The 20748-nt window shown below is 41.0% G+C and overlaps 1 long non-coding RNA gene across 2 annotated transcripts; it reads left to right on the forward strand.

Moving 5' to 3' along the window:
• Positions 1-394: 394 nt before the first annotated feature.
• On the forward strand, positions 395-11022 carry LOC132895357 (uncharacterized). Of its 2 annotated transcripts, XR_009655738.1 has the most exons (4): positions 395-957; positions 1036-1239; positions 3204-3306; positions 10623-11022. It is a non-coding gene; the product is annotated as an uncharacterized LOC132895357 (long non-coding RNA). The 2 variants fall into 2 exon arrangements; XR_009655737.1 differs by having other exon boundaries at positions 395-1239.
• Positions 11023-20748: the final 9726 nt, after the last annotated feature.

Genomic DNA, 20748 nt, shown 5'->3' on the forward strand with positions numbered 1-20748 from the left:
TGTGTGTGTGTGTGTGTGTGTGTGTGTGTGTGTGTATAGTACTTTTCTGGATGGATCCAGTGCCAATCTATTGAACTGCAAGCATTTTTCTGCTCTGCCTTTGTTGACTGAGAACTAAAATAAATGTCAATCTGATCTGCATTTGGGTCTCTGTCAGTGAAGGCCTTACAATAACACTAAAGCTTTTCCAGTTTATGTTCGATATGTATGAATTTGGTGTTGGCCCGGCCCGCCTGGCAAATTTCAAAAGTCAATGTGGCCCCTGAGCCAAAAATTTTGCCCACCCCTGGCCTAGACTATTACTTCTCGTTGGCATCCCAGAGCATCAGGCTGTGGTCTCTGTAGATGTATTTATTGAGTTAGGTAACACCATGGTCTATGAAGTCCCAGCAGGGTTAGAGACAGTGGTGGGTCAGGACATGAAACTCCTTTTGAGACAGCACCAGCAGCCCATCACCACCTGTGGACATCATCTGCAGGGAAAGCATGCCTGCTTATCTACTACTGATCTATAGGTTATCTGAAAACTCAAGAACCAATGGGAAATATGTTGAAAAATATCTTAATCCAAATATGTTGAGCACAATCCACAAAAACATGACATACACATTTTTCTAGCACAAGAGTGAACATGTAGAGCATATGTTGTAAATAATAAATACAAAATTAAGCATATGTAATTTTACTCTCATTGGTTCTGACGTTTCGGACACCCTGTGCTTACATAGCTCATCCTTGACTATGCATGCAGTATTAGGTAAAACCTGGCATTTAAAGGCATCAAAATTGGCAAACATTTTCAAGTAACTTCAGTCTATATATTGTCTGTAGCTGAAGCTCATCCTTTTGAAGATGCCATCAGGAGAGATGAGCTGTAAGCGTGCATGGCAGTTTATCTCCAGAGTGTACTTCAGATGAGGAGTGTGCAACTGTAGCGGAGACAGCGAGATGGAGAAAGTGAGACTTACCACCATACCTGACATGTTTATCTTTAAAGAAAGCTCATCCATACTTCTCAACTAACCTTGTTTATAGGGTGGACTCCAGGGAGGTGACGTAGTGTGGCCACATAGAACACCTCCACTAAGAGGCGAGTTTGCAACAGGTGCAATAGCACCTGGAAGGCCTGAAATTCAGCACGACGGACCCGCATTTTTGCCAATAATCAAGCCAGAGGCAGCTCATTACGGAGGAAGATGGGTGTGTCCTTGCTAGGATTCTGTTCAAGCTGAGGAAAAGGTAAAGGAGAAGGAGTGAGCCTTTTCATTAGCTATATGTTGCCTCTGCTGAACAGACTTGTTGAAAATATTACCTGAATAGCGATGGGAAGGAGTCCCTTGTCTGGATATTCATACAGTAAACACTAAGGAGCTGCTATATGCTGCTTCTTCCCTCTGATCACATTCTCAGGGACACCATCCAATATAGCATAGTCAACAAGGTATACATTCCCAGCCTTCAGATAGAGAAACAGAGACCCTTATAGCTTTTAAAATACCATGATAGATGTACGGACTATTGTACATGGTTGGATTATGGCTAATTTTGCTGTCTATTTTGTAATTTTGCTGTCTTAAACTCATTACATTACAACAGGCTTTGTGTTAAAACCAACCCAATGATCCTAATCGTGGTATGTAAACAGGGGTGTTTCCAAGATATGAAAACATCTGAGGCTTTTAAAGATGTTCCTTCCATGTACCATTTCAAGCATTTTTAAAATGCTGTGTGATGACTTAAATGAACCAAATTAATTATTATTCACAAAGTACATCAACAAATAATGTGTAGTTGAGGGATACCATATATGATTATTAGCACCTTGTTTATCTTTACCTATTATTCTGTCTCTAACTGACACCCAATTCAATCCATTTCTGTTCCATTTAGTTGTATAGTGCTTTTATCAATGGACATTGCCACAAAGCAGCTCTAAAAGAAGAAGCCTTTATTTGTCACATGCACACTCAAGCACAGTGAAATTCATCCTCTGTATTTAACTCATCTGAAGCAGTGAACACACACACAAGTGAGTAATGAGTGCACACACGTGCCCAGAAGAGTGGGCAGCCATGCTACAGCACCCAGGGAGCAGTCGGGGGTTAGGTGCCTTGCTCAAGGGCACTTCAGCCCAAGGCCGCCCCATGTTAACCTCAGTGCATGTCTTTGAACTATTGGGTAAACAACCATTCACACTCACGGTCAGTTTATCTATCCATCCATCCATTATCTGTAGCCGCTTATCCTGTACAGGGTCACAGGTAAGCTGGAGCCTGTCCTAGCTGACTATGAGTGAGAGGCAGGGTACACCCTGGACAAGTTGCCAGCTGACACATAGAGACAAAACCATTCACACTCACACCTATAGTCAATTTAGAGCCACCAATTAACCTGACCTGCATGTCAGGTTACTAAAGGAACTAAAAAGCAAAACTATAAAAGGATGTCACGGTGGTGTAGTGGTTAGCACTATCACCTCACAGCAAGAAGGTTCTGGGTTTGAGCCCAGCGGCTGATGGGAGCCTTTCTTTGTGGAGTTTGCATGGTCTGCATGGGTTTCCTCTGGGTGCCCCAGTTTCCTCCACAGTTTAAAGACATGTGGCCTTGAGCAAGGCACCCGACCCCCAACTGCTCCCTGGGTGCTGTAGCATGGCTGCCCACTGCTCTGAGTATGTGTGGGTGCTAATTGCTTGTGTGGTCACTGCTTCAGATGGGTTAAATGCAGAGAGGAATTTCACAAGTGTGTGTGTGATGAATAAAGTTCTTCTTCTACAACCCCAATTCCAGAAAAGTTGAGATGCTGTGTAAACTGTAAATAAAAACAGAATGTGATCATTTGCAAAATCAGGAAAACCCTATATTCCAGTGAAAATAGTACAAAGACAACATATCAAATGTTGAAACTGAGAAATTTTATTTTATTTTTTTGAAAAATATATCCTCATTTTAGGATGTACCCTGCCTTTCGCCCATAGTCAGCTGGGATAGGCTCCAGCTTGCCTGCGACCCTGTACAGGATAAGCAGCTACAGATAATGGATGGATGGATGCTCATTTTGAATTTGATGTCAGCAATACTGTGGTAGTGGGGGCATGGTCAAGTGTCAGTTTGGAATGGAGGGCAAGGCTAGGGAAGGTGAGTGGCAAAGTGATCACACCTGTCGTTAATTGGTGTGTGTGTGTGTGTGTGTGTAATAATTGCAGAAATTGCAGAGGGCTGATAAAGAGTAAGAAAGCAGAGAGCTGGTGTTGATCTCCCAACCAGAGCGTGTGTGTGTGCGCGAGATGCCAGCAATGGCATATGTTGGTAAGCAGCACTAACAAACATTAACATCTCACCCGTCGTAACTGCCGTCAAAAACGTAGGGGAAAAAAGGTTTTTATTATGGCAGAAGAGCACTGATCATCATGTGCTTGCTGACATTGAAAACGACCCTAAAAGCTGCCCTGAAGTCCGGAAAAATAGGTAAACAACAATGGCACACCTATGACCCTGTTTCTCACCTGACACCACGTAGATCAAATCCGGGCAAGTTCGGGGTTTATGTCTACTGGCTTTCCAAGGAGGAGTGGACTCATTTTCAGGCAGATGAAAGAGACTTCAGAAAAATCTTGGGTACTAAACTCTTCGACAACAGACAGAGGATTACACTTTCCGGAAGAGACCTAACACAGTAGAATAGATTGATGGTGATTTTAAATGGACTTTACTATAAAAATGGGACGTTCTCGGTGCACCATCGAAATGGCAGACCATATGGAACACTACTTCTGAAATACACCGTATGGATTCTCAGCAAACTTCCAGTTTTTCGCGAGCCCCCAGAGGACAGAATGTTCAAAGTCCTGACAGAATGGATAGAGAAACAGCTGTGCTTTATGCGTGAGGTCATTCAGCCAGCCCTCAACAAGGCAGCAAGAACGCAGCAGCAGAGACTCCCGAGAAAGGTAGGCCGAGACGAAATTGCCTATCTCTGGAATAATAATAAAAGTAAGGCCATCAGTATCATCCTTAATAACAGTACATATCCAAATCCCCCACCAAGTATCAGTGACGTAGCTCGAGTTTACAACTACTACTCTGCTATAAAAGCTGAGCAGACCCTACACACAAACACCTAAATAGCCCTCCCTGGCATGATGTGATAGAGATAAATCTCCCAGCTGAGCCACCAAACACCTTGCTCTTTACACCCCAGGAGGTTATAAAGGTGATGGATTGCCTTCCAAACAACAAGGCAAGTGGGTTGGATGGTGTTGCCTACGAAACACTAAAAGTCACCAAACAATGGACATGTACAGCGTTAACACAATTATTTAATGTCTGCTTAATAAATGAGAAATGCCACAGTCTTGGAAAGGAGCCCTGATCCTTAGAATCCCAAAAAAGATAACATACTTAATGATCCAGCTACATGGAGAGACATCTCCTTCCTCCCTACTGTATACAAAGTTTTTATGAAGTGCATGCTTAACCACATCCTACCATGGCTCATAGAAACAGGTATTTTGTCAGATAAACAGAAGGCTTACATACACTGTCAAGGCATGAATGAACACTGTATTCTGCCTAAAAACAGGAATAGATGATTTCAAGCATGAATCTGCTCGATTTTATGCAGTCTTTCTGGACTTTCGGGATGCATTTGGTTCATTGCCACACATGGTTATGATCAGAGCCCTAGAAGAGATTAACCTACCCTGGCTATATGTGAACATAATCAGGGACATTTACAAAGACTCTTTCTTCCAAGTGATATGTGGAGACCAGCTTACCAGTCCAATACAACTGGGAGCTAGTATTAAAACCAGCTGCCATTGGAGCACAGTGAACTTCATAATAGCCTTGAATTACTGGCTGAAATGGCTGTGCCTCTGTGCCCCATCATGCATTAGATCCCCGAACCCAGTTCAGGCCTACGCAGACGATGTCTAGATGTCCTCTAGAGATGAAGGCGTCATTACAACCATGCTCTCGTATACAGACAAGTTTCTATGGTGGTCTGGACTGGAGGTGAAACCTTCAAAGTGTGCTGTGTTTTATGAAAGATGCAGTGGAGGCAATAGGTGGTACAAGGCTAAAAGCGATCGACCACCCTCTTTCTTCATCATGGGTAATGCCATCAAGGTTTACGCATGCCATGAAACATACTGCTACCTAGGACACCGCTTTAACATAGCGGGAGATTGGGATGAACAGACACAAGAACTGATTGCTGAGTACTCTGCAAGGCTTTCATTGATCAATTTCTTGCCATTACCCACTATAATGAAACTGCAGGCCATAAGAGAGATTGCCCTTTCCAAAGTGCAGCATCTTTTTGCCAACATTCATCTCTCCAAATGTGTCCTAACTGAACTAAATAATAGGACAGTGAGCTTAGTAAGACAATGGACAATATTTTCTACAGGACTGGGGAGGGAGGACTGGGTGTCCCACATGTCGAATGGGTTTATATTGCCATCCAAATAAGCAATCTCTTAAGAATGCTGAACAATGACGACCCAACAGCGTGTGAGCTTGCCAGAGTCTCATTTTTTTTGCATTTGAGAAAGCACAGGATCCCTCTCACATCACCACAGGATGACAGCTTCCTTGGGTTTAAGAAAAAGCCCAGTGGAAAACTAGACTCCCATACAACTGGTTTTGGCTTACGCTCAGATTGGCTGGATTTGAATGATCTCTGCAACCGCGGTAATATACAACTGCGCTGGGCCAGCCGAACAGGATAGACAGCAGAGGTGAATGATAAGCTGGTCACCAATCCATCCATTACAGTGGAGGCAACCATCACTCTGGGTGAGAATAAAAAATGCCTTGACATTCAAAATTCGAGAACAACAATTCTGAACGAGATGATAGTGGACATGAGGAAGGAGAGGAGACCTCATTGGCCACTGTTCATCCGGGAGCTTGAGGTGGAGAGGGTGAGCAGCTTCAAATACTTGGGTGTTCACATCAGTGAGGACCTCACATGGACACTTAACACCACACAGCTGGTTAGGAAGGCTCAACAGCGACTGTACTCTCTGAGGAGGCTGAGGAAGTTTGGTATATCGCCCAAGATCCTCAGCAACTTCTACAGCTGCGTGATTGAGAGCATCCTGACCAACTGCATCACTGTGTGGTACGGCAGCACTACAGCTATGGACTGCAAAAGCCTGCAGAGGGTGGTGAAGACTGCTGAGAGGATCACCAAAACTCCACTGCTCTCTCTGCAGAACATCTACCACCGCAGAGTCCACAGGAGAGCTGCCTCCATCCTCAAAGACCCTACCCACCCCCAGTATGGACTGTTCACACTTCTACCCTCAGGCTGGAGGTACAGAAGTGTGAAATGTAAGACTGTCAGACTAAAGAACTCTTTCTTTCTCACCGCCATCAGACTCCTGAACAGCTGACAGGAGTCTATAACCATGGACTACCTCCCTGTAAACTGTCCTTGACTGTTTACATCTGTTTACATTTGTTTGAACAAGTTTGCACATTACTGCCCTTTTTTGCTGCTGTTTTCTTGACTGTTTACATTGTTTGCACGTTTGCACATTTACTGCCCTTTTTGCTGCTACGTCCGATCATTGCCTTATTTTTGTATTATACTGCCTATTTTGCACTACATTTACCTTTATTTTGTACTATACTGGGTGGGTTTTTTTGCTGGTTTTTTTTTTTGCTTTTATTTTGCACTATATTGCCTTTACTTTGTATTATTTCTTCTGCCTATTTATTTATTTGTCATTGGCATTCATGGTGGACAGCAAACTAAGAATTTCATTGTGCAAGAGGACATGTCATTACTGTGCATATGACAAACACTTTTTTGAACTTGAATTACTTTCAGTCTCACCTGACACCGCACTGGACTGGGCTACGCTTACAGGGGAAGTTAGCTTGTTTGTCTTGTGCTGATCATAGCATCTCGCACTCTGCACTGAAAAACACAGTCTTGCACGAAGACATCCTGAAGTTCACATTAAAAGCCTGTCTTCAGGTACTGCCTACCAAAGCCAACCTGTCAACCTGGTACCCCTCCACACATGAACCATTCTGCCTGCTTCACAGCAACCGGGAGAGAGAGACAATAGCGTACATTATGAATGGATGCTTCGCGTACAAAGGTCTTTACATCGCTCATCATGACCATATTGTCACGCTCATTCTCAGAGAGCTTCGTACCATTGCCAAACATACAAAATTTCATAACAATGAAACCGTTAAAAAGGACTGGTTTTCCATTTCGCATGAGAATAGTGTAATACTGGACTGTGCCATAAGTAACTCACCTAACACTCCAGATATAATACAAATTAATGAGTCAAACAAAAGAGTCACTCTCCTAGAAATTGGCTGCTCCTTTGATGCTAATATTGACATGTGCTACACATCAAAACTGCAAAAATACCAACCTCTGTGTAATGCCCTAAACAGCTGTGGCTACAAATATAATATCATTGTTCTAATCTTTGGTAGTTTGGGACATGTTCATAAAATGTGTGTTTGGGGGCTACAGATTTGTGGATTTACTAAAAGAAAAGCTAAGCAATTTGCAAAGTTTTGCTCTGTATTAGTCACAATTGGTAGTCATTTAATCTGGAAACGTAGATGCCACCTTTATCCATGATGTGACTATTATGATTGATGCCATGCTGCTATAAGAAACTCTTTTAAAGCAATATTTGGATTCTGATATATGTATCTTACTTGCTGATCCAAATAAAGAATTAGTGTGTATACATGCACCCCTCCAAAATAACACTTAATTGTAAGCTGAAAAACTATAGTGAAAATAAAAACCACTGAGTTTGCCATCACTACCCGCATGTCTGTGCACTCTCCATCTTTATCAGCCCTCTGCCATTACTGCGCGCACACACACACAGAGACAGAGAGAGCAGTGGCATCATTAGGCCCTATCAGTGAGGATTATAGCCCTGGGTATTTTTGCTCTCAAAAAAGTAATAGATTAACAGAAAACAACTGACTGAAATAGATCGGAACTTGACAGGCAGCGTCTGAAGACAGAGGTGGGCGAGCACGGGGGGAAAGGGGGCATAATTGAGCTCTGCACAGTGCACATTCAAAATTTTGGTAACTGCCAACAGAACATTCAGAACTGGTTTGAAGACGACTTTTAAAAAAAAAATCCACTAGAGCGGTGGCTACAATTATTGACACTTTAATGATCTTTTGGCCATTGCAAAAGTAGAAAAGACTTTCAATACGTACATTGTGCATGAATAATTACTCAAACTTCCACTGGAAAAAAAATGAGTTGATTCACGACTACTTAACGTATCAGATCACGTGACACCGTTCCACAAGTATCAACACCCAGATGATTATTTATTTAAAAATAATAATAAACTGTATGTGGTATTAAGTTATCAAAACAGTTTTTATTTAAAGTTTGTTTTACATAGACTTATATTTAGTACAAAATATCTTTTATATAAATATATCAAATGTCGGTGCTTATGTAAATGGGGAAGTAATTCTAATGTTTGTAAACAAATGAGCTGATGCTTAACCTGTGTCTAAAAATCTTTTTCTTCCACTTAAGTATTTTTGTAGATCACATTTTGTTAATCACTCGTTGTTTGTATTAATTTCTATTTTTGTTGTTTACCAATAAATGTCAACAGGCAATTGACATTGTCACCACATGAAAATCCAGGTCAAAGGTCATGTCATCCCTTGAACCAAAACTTTAGGTATCTTGTTGTCAATCTAGGTCATCCTAAACTTGTTCTGTTATATTTTCGTACATTTTTATAGTGTTAAAATAGATCTATTAAATCTGAATATTTCAGGCATGTAATTTTTTACATGTAGTAAAATAAAAAAGCAGTAGTTTAATGAATATCTACAGTGGTCGTCTATTTGCCCTGACAAAGTTTAAGAGGTCAGCAACAATGTTTGTTCATGGAAACACCAATAGTTGCCCTGACATGATTTAATTCTATGTTTTAATGCTACATGTAGCCTACGCAGAATCAGCCAGCCTACCATACTATAGTCAGCCTTTGGCATATTAATAATACATACAGATAAAATATATATATATATATTTTTTGCCACACAATATTAATGTCAACATAAATTTGTGTTGTCCAGATACTACAAATAAGCTGCTGCAGTCAACTGAGCCTGGATGCATTGGAGAAAATGGTGTGTGTGTGTGTGTGCACGTGCGAAAACCGTTTGGGAACTGAGGAGACCAATTGCTGTAGTTTTGAAAGAGAAATGTTGTCCCATTCTTGCCTGATATACAGTTTCAGCTACTCAACAGTTGGGGGTCTCCTTTGTCGTATTTTGCACTTCATAATGTGCCAAAAGTTTTAAATGGGAGATGGGTCTGGGTTGCAGGCAGGCCAGTTTAGCACCCGGACTCTTTTACTACGGACCCATGCAGTTTTAATACGTACAGAAAGCCATTTGGCATTGTCTTGCTGAAAGAAGGAAGGCCTTCCCTGAAAATTTTTTTGTCTGGATGGCAGCATATTGCTCTGAAACTATGCTATAATGATGCCTTCCCAGATGTACAAGCTACTCATGTCATGTGCACTAATACACCCTCATACCATCACAGATGCTGGCTTTTGAACTGTGCACTGATAACAAGCCAGATGGTTTCTCTCCTCTTTAGCCTGGAGGATGTGGTGTCCATGATTTCTAAAAAGAATTTCTACTTTTGATTCGTCAGACCTCAGGACTTCGCCTCAGTCCATTGTAAAAGAGCTCGGGCCCAGAGAAGGTAGTGGTGTTTCTGGATATTGTTTATATATGGTTTTAACTTGCATTTGCAGATGCAGTAATGAACTGTTTTCACAGATGATGGTTTTCTGAAGTGTTCCTGAGCCCATACAGTGAGTCCCACTACAGACACATGTCTGCTTTTAATGCAGTGTCGCCTGAGGGCCTGAAGATCACAGACATCCAATGTCAGTTTTCAGCCTTGTCTCTTGCATACAGAGATTTCTCCAAATTCTTGGAATCTTTTAATGACATTATGTACCATGGATGATGTGATCCCCAAATTATTTACAGTTTTACATTGAGGAACGGCACGGTGGTTTAGTGGTTAGCACTGTCGCCTCACAGCAAGAAGGTATGGGTTCGAGCCCCGTGACCGGCGAGGGCCTTTCTGTGCAGAGTTTGCATGTTCTCCCCGTGTCCGCGTGGGTTTCCTCCGGGTGCTCCGGTTTCCCCCACAGTCCAAAGACATGCAGGTTAGGTTAACTGATGACTCTAAATTGACCGTAGGTGTGAATGTGAGTGTGAATGGTTGTCTGTGTCTATGTGTCAGCCCTGTGATGACCTGGCGACTTGTCCAGGGTGTACCCCGCCTTTCGCCCGTAGTCAGCTGGGATAGGCTCCAGCTTGCCTGCGACCCTGTAGAACAGGATAAAGCGGCTAGAGATAATGAGATGAGATGAGACATTGAGGAACGTTATTCTTAAATTGTTGCACTTTTTGCCCATGCAGTCTTTCACAGACCAGTGAACCCCTCCCATCTTTACTTCTGAGAGACTCAGCCTCTCTGGGATGTTTTTTATGCTCAGTCATGTTACTGACTTGTTGACAATTCACCAAATTACTTTTTTTTTCTTTGTTTTTTTTAGTGGGCAGCACGGTGGTGTAGCACTGCACAGGATAAGCGGTTACATTGATGGATGGATGGATTATTTCATCAGTTATTCTCATAATGTTATCAACAATCCAGTTAAATTGTGGAATGAGTAACAGTAAGCTAATGAATATTTTTTACAGAGATTTCAGTTTTTCAGTTGTACAGTATATCTTTCTCTTTCGTATATTTCTTCTTCCTTTTTATTTAGGACAGTTGTTTAAACAGGATTATTTTCTCATGTTATTTGCCATTTTCACTTCATTCTCACAGTCAAGTCTTAAGAGTATTTATTGGTCACAATTCATATTACACATGAATCGATACTGATATCATTAAATAACTTCTAGATTATTCTTCAGTGGTCACTCTAATATCTCAGATCTAATTTTCTTTAATACACATTGTTTTTTATATACTATTGAATTGTTATATTGATCTTATTTTGTTTGATATAGTTATAAATAGATATTGCCTGATGGTATTTAGCTTTTCTTGAAATTTATGTCAAATTTTTAATGTTTTGGAAATATTTTGTATGGAAATATTTTCTAATAAATGGAGTATTTGAATAATGTATTATTTTATAATTATGCAGTAAATTGTAATTCATTTAGGACTCATTTAATTTTATTCCTATTAGATGATTTATTATACATAATTTGTAACTAAATTTGCAGATTGGTATCAATCTGTTTCTAAATAGTTAATTTGTAATATCTACATGTAACTCTCTGTTCCATCCGTTATTTTCATGATTAGTTTCATTTCACTTTTCATTGTGTGCAATAGAATGTATTAGTTTATTTTTTTTTATTGCTGATCTGGAACAGCATATGTGGGTTCACATGCCTCCAGGCAACAGTAAATGACTTTACTTTTATGGACCCTGACCCTCATGCTGTCTCCATCTCTGTGTAAACCATAATTGTTTTGTCATGTTGTAATGTACACTTTTTGTTCTCTGTTATGCATGTATTGTCTATGTATTTTCGAGTTGTGCTATTATTATTATTATTATTATTATTAGTAGTAGTAGTAGTAGTAAATAATAATGGCACAAATGAAGCTCCAGTTGCTGAAGAGGCAAGGAAATTCTGGAGTGAAATTTGGGGGCAGAGTGTCTAACACAATAAGAAGGCTGAGAGGATTGAGGAGGTGAAGGCACAGCTGCAGGAAAAAAACAAAGCAGGGGCAGATTAAAATCCACCTCAAAAGACGTGTCTGCGCAAGTGAACAAGCTGCCTAATTGGAAAGCGCCTGGTCCAGATGAGATCCAGGGATACTGGTTAAAACAGTTTGCTTCCATACATGGTAAGCTAGCTGAACACCTGGATGAATGTGTTACCAGTGGGATGGTAACTGGAAGAACAATGTTTGTAATGAAAGATAAGAAAAAGCATAATGTGGTTGGGACACATTATGCTTTCTCTTATCTTTCATTACATTCATCACTGGCCAATAGTTTGCCTCAATCTTGTCTGGAAATTATTGACAGGCATCTTTGCTGAGAAGACCTACCAGTTTCTGGTAGAAAATTATCTACTCCCATATGGGCAGAAGGGATGTCACAAACAGTTGTTAGGTACAAAAGATCATCTAGTGATACATAAAACAATCCTGAAGTACTGCAAGAAATATTATACCAACTTATGCATGGCCTGGGTTGATTTCAAGAAGGCCTATGATATGGTGCCCTCACTCATGGATTGTAGAATCTCTTTGAATGTTTGGAATTGCTGAGAATGTCATTTCCATTCTCCAGGATAGTATGAAGGACTGGAAGACGCATCTTTATTTGAACAATGAGTACCTGGGTAATGTTCAAAAGAAAGGGAAAGAGGCCACACTATGCATACAGATATTTATTTGCACCAACGCTTTTCGGCATGTGCCTTCCTCAGTGTGCACACTGAGGAAGGCACACGCTGAAACACGTCTGTGTGAATAAATATCTGTATGCATTACCGTAGTGCGGCCTCTTTCCCTTTCTTTTGAACTGACTATATGTTAGGCTAGCACTCTCAGAATTAATAAAAACATATTGAGTGAAGCCTGCTCCTACCCTTATGTACCTGGGTAATGTGCAGATGCAGAGAGGCATTTTTCAAGGTGACTCTTTTCACCACTGTTATTTGTGATAGCACTCATTCCTATTTCAATGGTGCTGAGAAAGGTGAAAATGGGTTATTATGTAGCTTGGAAAGATAGGCCCGCCTGTCAACCACTTGCTCTTCATGGATGATTAAAGCTCTTTGGGAAGACTGAAAATCAGATAGATTCCTTAGTGAAGACTGTGCAAGAATGCAGTACTGATATAGGAATGGAGTTTGGAATTCCCAAGTGTGCTGTGCTCACAATGAGGAAGGGGAGGAAAGCTCATTGTCAAGGCATTGTGCCTTGACAGATGAGGTGATGATGGAGATGGATAAGAGTGGGTACAAGTACCTTGGAATCCTTGAATTTGATGATGTACTGCATCGTGACATGAAAGATAGAGTGACTACCACTTACCTGAAGAGACTTAAGCGGGTATTAAAAACCAAGCTGAATTCAAGGAATCTGATCTATATCAATCCTGGGCCATAGCTGTCATACATTATAATGTGGAATTGTAAAGTGGACAAAGTTGGAGATTGAGGAACTTGATAGGAAGACGAGGAAGCTCATGACCATGTATGGTGCTTTGCACTTGAAGTCAAATGTCAACAGGCTTTACATGAAGCGAGCTAATGGTGGGTGTGGGTTGATTAGTGTGGAGGACTGTGTGGATGGGGAGAGAAGAACCCTTGCCTCCTACTTGTCTAACAGGTGCTGAAATACAAATGGGCCTGGAAAGAGGTGATGTAGAAGGAAAGAAGAAGAAGCCTTTATTTGTCACATACACACTCAAGCGCTGTGAAATTCGTCCTCTACATTTAACCCATCTGAAGCAGTGAAAACACATACAGACAAGTGAGCAATGAGCACACACACCTAGAGCAGTGAACAGCTATGCTACAATGCCCAGGGAGCAGTTGTGGGTTAGGTGCCTTGCTCAAGGGCACTTTAGCCCAAGGCTGCCCCATGTTAACCTAACCTCTTTGAACTGTGGGGGAAAACGGAGCACCCAGAGGAAACCCACGCAGACACAGGGAGAACATGCAAACTCCACACAGAAAGGCCCCCCCATCAGCCACTGAGCTCGAACCCAGAACCTTCTTGCTGTGAGGCAACAGTACTAACCACTACACCACCGTGCCACCATACCTTCAAAACAAGGAAATAAGAGAAGCAGAAGGAGCTTCTGGACATGCACTTGCATGGACAGTTTGAGTGGGAGACAGAGGGTCTCAAAGATCTTGGGTATGGTTGAGAAATAGAGATTTGAAGAGAACCTCTGAGAGTCTCATAATGGCAGCACAAGAGCAAGCATTATACACAAAAGCAGTGGCACATAATATTTACCATACAAGTGACACAAGGAAATGCAGACTGTGTGCTGAAAAGGCTGAAAGTGTCACACATATGTAAAATGCTGGCCTGGAAAAAGTACAAGCGATGACATGATAAACTCTGCCAAAACTTGCACTGTTTGCTTTCCTGAAAATTTGGATACCAGGTTGCCGATAAGTGGCATGAACATCTGCCAATAAAGGTGATGGAAGAGGAAGGCAAGCTGAAGCTGTTTTGAGGCCATGATTTTCAAACTAACAGAGTCATCAAACATTGACGTCCTGATATTGTGGCATGAGATCAAGAAAGTAATCAATGTCAGATCATTGATGTAGCCCTCCCAGCAGATTACAAACAAATAGATAAGATTGATGCTGACTCTGCCCTGTGATGACCTGGCGACTTGTCCAGGGTGTACCCCGCCTTTCGCCCATAGTCAGCTGGGAGAGGCTCCAGCTTGCTTGCGACCCTGTAGAACAGGATAAAGCGAGGATAAATATTATATTTTTGTCTCATTTTTTAAACTGGGTTCTCTTTATCTACTTTTAGGACTTGTGTGAAAATCTGATGATGTTTTACGTCATATTTATGCAGAAATATAGAAAATTCTAAAGGGTTCACAAACTTTCAAGCACCACTGTACATCCTGAAATGAAGTGTTTACCCTCTAAATATTTGATTACTAGCAAAGTTAAAGAAGTGTCTTTTAACATGATTCATCGTTTTTACCCTACCAAGACTTTTCTGCAAAGATACAAAAAGAACATTGTTGTGGACTGCTCTTTTTTGTCAACTGGCTCCAGAGGACCTGAATCACTTATTTTGTGATGTCTTCACTCATGTATCTTTTGGCAAGACCTTTGTGCATTCATTTCCCAACGTGTTCTCACCAAATTCTCTCTCTCATGATCATCTTCTTTTAATGATTTATTGTTTGGCTTTTTCCTCATACTCTGCATCCAAATCCAACCTATTCTACATTATCAACTTAATACTTGTCTAAAGCACACATTCACAAGTCAAATTTTTCTAATGTGAAACCTTCTTTTAATGTGTTTGAAAAAGAAACCAAGCAATACATTAAAAACATTTTTTTCTAAAAAACCCAAAGCCCTTACAACTTTGGATTTATGTGTACTCTTTAACATATTTATTTCCTAATGTATTTCTGTTATTTCTACCTGTATAGAACCCCCTGGCTCTGTTTTTCATGTTTTCTCATTGTATTACTTTGCTGTTTATTAATTTAAAAAAATGTTGCTGGTGGTGACGTGAATGATGACGTAGTGATATTGCTACGACAATATTCATACTGTCTCAATCTAAAGCTAAGGTGGCACAGTGGTGTAGTGGTTAGCACTGTCGCCTCACAGCAAGAAGGTCCTGGGTTTGGTCCCAGTGGTTGACAAGGGCCTTTCTGTGTGGAGTTTGCATGTTCTCCCCGTGTCTGTGTGGGTTTCCTACGGGTGCTCTGGTTTCCCCCACTGTCAAAAGACATGCAGTTAGGTTAATTTGATACTCTAAATTGTCCATAGGTATTAATATCTGGGCTCTGTTCCCTGGTCAGACATGAGTAGTACTGCAGCTGCCTGTGACACCTTCATATGCCTTTGACTTGGCCATGTTGAACTGCGTCCTTTGCAATTCAGCTGCAAGAAAGGATGATTAGCCACTATAAATAAAGCAACCGGCAGCAAAGAAAGCATCTCTCAGATACTGTGGTATCCAGGGGGATGTTCCAAGATCTAACACAGATAGCTGAAACCGTGGATAGGAGCAGACCATGTCTCAAACTTGTTTCTTTTTTTCATATACAGTATATAAAGTTTCATTTGTAAACTACACACAATGACAAACAACAGTAGTAATACAATAAAAGTGATAATATACTGTAATAAATTATGTGAATGTTCTCTCTCTCTCTCTCTCTCTCTCTCTCTCAAACAAACAAGATTTTGAGGCGCGGAGACAGATTCAAGTGTAAAAACCTTTTAGTTACACAAAATAAAGCAACTAAAAACACCAGGCATAAAAACACGAGAGTATATTTGAGGAACATAATAAACATTGCCATGGAAAATAAAACAAATGCAAGACAAGAAAACAGAAGCAGGGGTTCAAATAGGTTGAGTAGTAAGTTGAAGCTGGATGGCCTTTGGATTTCATAAAATCAGTGAAATTTAGTTCCCTCTGAAATTTGGTCATTGTGAAATATGCTTATTTCTGTAATATCTCACAAAATATCAGGCCATTCTGTGGCTGGGAGTTATTTAATTTGAGGGGATTCCCTAGCAAATATCCATCCATTATCCATAACCACTTATCCTGTGCAGGGTTGCAGACAAATTGGAGCCTATCCCAGCTGACTGTGGGCGAGAGGTGGGGTACACTCTGGACAAGTTGCCAAATCATCGCAGGGCTGACACATACGGTAGAGACAAAACAATTCACACTCACACCTATAGTCAATTTAGAGCTACCAGTTAGCCTAACCTGCATGTCTTTGGACTGTGGGGGAAACCGGAGCACCTGGAGGAAACCCACACAGACACAGGGAGAACATGCAAACTCCACACAAAGGCCCCCATCAGCCGCTGGGCTCGAACCCAGAACCTTCTTGCTGTGAAGCGACAATGCTAACCACTACCCCCCCCAGCAAATAACATGCATGAAATCACTTGCTTCGTGCAGTCAGACAGCCAGAGGAAGTCTGTGTGTGCATGAGCAGATTTACCTTTTTCTTCTTCTTTTGGTTTTTACAGCAGCTGGCATCCATAGAGTTGCATTACTGCCATCTACAGTTTTACCTTGACCATGCACTGACAGTTACTTCATTCTGTAGCTAAACAAACAGCTGATCACACGGAGGTGCTCACTGACCACCAATATTTATGAGTTTGGTCCTGCATTTCCTTTCCTTTGCAACATAACATCTTTTCTTCTTGCTTTCTGTTACTGTATTCAGGCTTTCACATTTCATTCACACACTCACATCCTCCATTCTTCTCTCCTGTTTCAAATTTACACGAACAAGGAAAGCCCACCACGTGATGCATGACATAGTATCTTGAATTGGGTCATGTTGAAGCAGGAAAAAGTAGTGGAGAATTTAGGTCCATGTGGCCCTAAAATCATTAATTGTTCTATAATTTTTTTTTAATAAAATTGGAAGTCTGTGATTCGAATTTAGTAGCTTTCTGTCCACTAAACAAAAATTAGTTTAGTGTCAGGGAAAAAAAATTTTATGACCTACACTTGAAAAATCTGAAAGGCAGTCTACATTTAAAGTGAAAGCTGGTGTGTGTGCACTGATGTGGGAGCTGGAGTTTGAGGGGTCATGCTTGTATTCTTGAGCAAGTCAATGGATACAGCAGTCCCACTGTAAGTTATGAAGCAAAAATGTTATAAATAGCTGTAGCACACGCGTAGTTCTTGGGAAAATGAGGAACCGAGAGACAGGCTTGCAACAACTTGGGGTGAGGTTTTTATTATTATGAGCTTTTCAGCTATCTTTTGTGCCTCACACACGCACAGCACTGTGGTGGTTCACACTCTCTCTGCTCACCGGCTTCTCTGCAAGGCTTCTTTGCAAGCATACAAAACAAAAACACCCATTATTAGCAAGGCTCACGCTCTGTAGCATTCCATTAAATACAGTTGGGTGGCAAGACACAATATTCGATACTTTTCTCTTACTGTTCTGTTGTGGGTAAAGGGGGAATTCCTCTGATATGGAGCTTAAGAGTCGGCGCTCACTAGCGCATTTGGAATTCCTTACATCAGGGGTCTTCAATCCTATCCGCAAAGGGCCGGTGTAGCTGCAGGCTTTCATTACAGCCAGATTGGAGGCTCACTTGATTGTTGACTGGAGACGAGGGTGAAATGATTAAACAAGTGAAATCAGGTGTAGCTCCTGCTTGGTTGGAATGAAAGCCTGCAGCCACACTGGCCCTTTGTGGATAGGATTGAAGACCCCTGCCTTACATGTTACCAGAAATTCGCAGTTAAGTGTGCTCACTCTTAAAGTCTTGATCAGAGCAAGTCCCTTTCATCCATAAATGAGATTAAATAATTAAGCAAAATATCATCTAATTATAGAGAGAAACCACCAGATCTGAAATACAAGGCTAAACCGTTTGCTTTGCTTATCACTACATACAAATTCAGTATTATAAATGGTTACAAATATACAATAAACCAGAAAATGTTTAGAGAATAACACACAAATACTAATTTTTTATTTATTTATTTTTTAATGAAAACAATGTAATTTTCTAAAGTGGATTTTTGTTCATCACAAATATGGGTGTGCAACCTGCACATTCAGATGGCACAGCAACATCTTAACACACCTGCAGCTTTGCCAGGGCTCTTTAGTCCCAGCAGAGACTGGATATGGAACAAAACTTTAGTTATGTAAAAAGGCACACATAATAGATAGAAACACTTCATTATGAAATCTCACAATGGTTGTAAGATGAGCAAGGTCCAACCCTTTCTCCTCCTACAGCTAAATCATTAGTGCTTTTGTAGAACTTTAGACAAATTGAGATGTATAGGAATACAATGAAGCAATGAAGATGGCTATTTACTTTAAAGAAACCTCAAAATTACAAAAGTTACAATTGTCATTTTGTAAGTAATCCAATGTTTGATAAACCCAGCCTGCTAACAATCTTTTAACACAGTTTTCTGTAACAAATGGTTTTGGTTACAGGTTTCCTATTTCATTTATTCTACTGCTGAAAAGATTTTTGTGCGTTTGATGTGTCTGTTATTGAAAAATAAATGTTCAGTTTGTACTCTTACATGATATGAGGAGGACCACAAATGTATCCTCTCAGATTAGTATCAGTGAGAGTTAAAGTTACAGAGTATCTTGCACGGAAATCTGTGTACGTACTGTATGTGAGTCACACAGCATGTGAACAGGTCTTCTAAATCAGCTATGAAGGCCCTGATTGGACAGTTGCCAATGTGACTATTAGGGTTTTTTTTAGACTGGGAACATTCAGCATGTAGCTCATTGAGAAGATCTATGGAACAGTTTATTTGCAGGAACTGACATGCTTGCTCCACAAGTTGTTCTTGTCCTTAGAACAAATCTGCTATGTGGGCATATGCAGGGGCGTGTCTAGGATTTTTTTCTTGGGGGGGCCAAATAGGGTCACAATCTGTAGAGGGGTGGCATATTGTATTGTAGGGGTGTAACGATACACAAAAATCACGATTACCTCGGTTTTGGGGTCACGATTCGTTTCGGTACAGTATAGGAATAACATGTTAAACCATTTGCTTGCTCAGCACGTTGTTTATTAAACCAAAACTCTGTCACACATGATCACAGTAGCACAAATCACGGACAAGTTTCCTCATGAATATTTAAAATCCTTCCCTAACCACCCCAATCATGAATGAGTACCCTCTTGAATATTAAAGAGCCACTGCACATGTAGTGGCAGCATGCAATCATGGCCTATGTAAACTGACTGTAGGCTCCCGTTCGATACAGCACTGTATTGAACCTAACGTTCGATTTCGAGCGGTTCGGTAAATGTACTTGTACCTTTACACCCCTATTGTATTGACATAAAATGGTTTAAAGTGTCCTATGACAGCCTCTGATTTTAGGTGATGACAATAATAACCAGTAGACTACATTATAAGTAATATGACTTTATTGATGATTAATTAGTGAGATAATTATTACTGAGTTTATTAACACATTTAAGCACAATTTTACAAAAAAAAAAAAATAGAGTAAGTACTACTGGCCCAGAGCAATGAAAAGATTAAACTAGCCAATAATATATAAAATAGCAAAAGTAGCTCAACCATCTAGGCCTACAGCAGCAAAAAGAAACATAGGCCTAGCCTTCTTATTAATCCAAAATATAAGAGTAAACAATCACAGACAATTTCCTAGACAATGAATGCTTCATTTCTACATTTTGTAGTACACCAATGTGGACTGGGCGGCACGGTGGTGTAGTGGCTAGCGCTGTCGCCTCACAGCAAGAAGGTCCTGGGTTCGAGCCCCGGGGCCGGCGAGGGCCTTTCTGTGTGGAGTTTGCATGTTCTCCCCGTGTCCGCGTGGGTTTCCTCCGGGTGCTCCGGTTTCCCCCACAGTCCAAAGACATGCAGGTTAGGTTAACTGATGACTCTAAATTGACCGTAGGTGTGAATGTGAATGGTTGTCTGTGTCTATGTGTCAGCCCTGTGATGACCTGGCGACTTGTCCAGGGTGTACCCCGCCTTTCGCCCGTAGTCAGCTGGGATAGGCTCCAGCTTGCCTGCGACCCTGTAGAAGGATAAAGCGGCTAGAGATAATGAGATGAGATGAGACCAATGTGGACTTATTTTAGCTGTATACGCCTGTTTCCGTGACTGTGGGCAAAGCGTCCAACAAAGTCATCTAGGTTCAACAACCTTGCCCTTCTCCTCTCAATACTGAGCACTCCAAGGTTACTAAGCCTGTCATCAGTCATTGTTGTTCGCAAATGATTTTTAATAAGCTTTAGTGCTGAGAAGCTTATTAAAAGACATTCAGCCTCAACGCGATGGGGTGATATTTTTTGACGAGGCTACTGTCTGCATGTGGGGCTGCGTGTTTTTTTTTTTTTTTCCCTCGAGGGACGTAGCCTAGTTCAGGCGGCTGCTCAGGACACCGACCTGACTCAAGTCAA

This window comes from Neoarius graeffei, chromosome 1 (genome assembly GCF_027579695.1).
Source record: "Neoarius graeffei isolate fNeoGra1 chromosome 1, fNeoGra1.pri, whole genome shotgun sequence".
NCBI lineage: Eukaryota > Metazoa > Chordata > Actinopteri > Siluriformes > Ariidae > Neoarius > Neoarius graeffei.